Source organism: Crocodylus porosus, unplaced genomic scaffold, assembly GCF_001723895.1.
Source record: "Crocodylus porosus isolate Cpor-Errol unplaced genomic scaffold, CroPor_comp1, whole genome shotgun sequence".
Taxonomy (NCBI): Eukaryota; Metazoa; Chordata; order Crocodylia; family Crocodylidae; genus Crocodylus; species Crocodylus porosus.
This window is the reverse complement of record NW_017728906.1, coordinates 179,264,127-179,265,996: the sequence shown is the minus strand read 5'-3', so window position 1 is coordinate 179,265,996 and position 1,870 is coordinate 179,264,127.

Genomic DNA, 1,870 nt, shown 5'->3' with positions numbered 1-1,870 from the left:
TAACTCCTAGATAACGATACCCGATCCTCTTGGAGTGATGCAGTATCAGATTTACTTTACTGAGGTGTTCAGTGGTCCAGGACCAGTTATTACATGTATGGCATGCTGGGTGCTTTAGACTATGGTATAACCTCATAAATCCAGTTTTCAAAATTCTGGAATTCTCAAAAATCCAGCACTTTTTAAAATACACTATATCAGGGGTTTTCAGCCTTTTTTTGGACCAGTGTACCCCCAGCAGCTGGTCGGAGCAGGAGTGGGTCCTGCTTACTCTGAGCTGAAATAAATTTCTGGGCCATAGAGTCTAGTCTCCCATTATTGCAAGTAAGCACATCATAGAATGCCTTCCCAGGCCTTTGAACCGAGTGTAAGAATGGCTAAATACTAAAAGGAATTAAACTTTGCTGTGCCTTGCATCTTGTTTAAGCAGCCTGATTTAAGCAGCTCATACATGATCTAATTTTCATTTGGCAAATACAAAAACATGTTTGGAAAATTTGTTTTCTTGGTCATGTTTAAGAAATTGATTTGGAAAGACCTTCCAGCATGACTTAAGGCAAGTCCATAAAGCTCTTGGTTTTTCTTAGGCTATTGCTTTAGTTTTAAATGAAGATGAGTACCCTGTTTTCAGAACTGTCCCTATGACAGGAGGCTAGTTAAGCACTATACTGCCACCTTGTGAAAAGTGTTTTCATGCTTTAAGAGAGTGCTGATCTTCAGTTGAGGCTAAAAAAAAATGTTGTGAATTAGAAATTCTTTCCATATCTCTCTGTCTCATGTCAGTATACTTTCACATGCACACCTTTTAACTTTTCTTTAAAACTCTTCATGTTTCAAAACTGACAAGTGGTTATTGTGGGGGGGTTTTTTTGTTTGTTTGTTTGCTTTAAGCTATGGGACGTAAAGAAATCTTAATTGGATTGGAAATGGTTCTGATACTTTTTTGCCCTCTTTTTAAAAATAATTTTGTAATTAAGAGACTTGAAGTTTGTGAAAAATAAATCCCAGAAGTTGTGTTTATGGCTAGACCTCAGACATTCAAAATACATATAGACAAACCAGCCTGTTCCAAAAGAACAGCATTCAAACCAGCATTCATTGCATGAATGGCAAGGCCCTCTGATGACCTAGAGAGCTTGCAGGCTTGCTGATAAACCGAGCCTGCTCACCAGCAGTGTTCAAAGTGGCTTACCCTACAAAAACATGTACCCGTCAGTACGTGACCCATGGGAATGAACTCTTATCTGTGGATTGGAAAAATTCCATGTAGCTGGCAGACTCTCTGGGCTCTAAGTTTCTTTGATCACATGGTCCTCAACATCTTTTAACATTACAGTATCTTCATATGGATGAGGTAGCAGGAAAGAATTTAGAAACACTTTAGGAAGATGTTGATAGCCTAAGAGGCTGAGAGCTGGAAGGACTTAAGTAACGGTTCCCAATCTGGGAACTAAAAAGTTGTCCTTTGGCAGACAAGAACAGTCAATTACCCTAAATGGGCTCAGACTGGAAATGAGGTAGCAGGTGGCCATAAGCCAGCTGGAAGTTGGGATGGGAGCCCTGACCTGGGATCAAAAGATTGGGTATCACCGGCCTACAAGCTTGATAGAGGCATTGCTAGCGCTAAGGGAAGTTGCCTGATGGAGGAAGTCAGACTAGATAATCATAATGGTCCCTTTTGGCCTTGAAATCTATGCTCCAGTGAGTGTGGATAGGTCTTCGTAGTTCTGACTTCTTACTACAATCTGCCACTAGATGGGTTTCTCTCAGTAATGTTCCTGCTAGCAAATTAATGCAAAAACCAAGTGAAAGTTTGTACTGCAAATAACGCTAAAAATTGTTCATGCTTTAAGCCGTGGAGCAGTGAGGC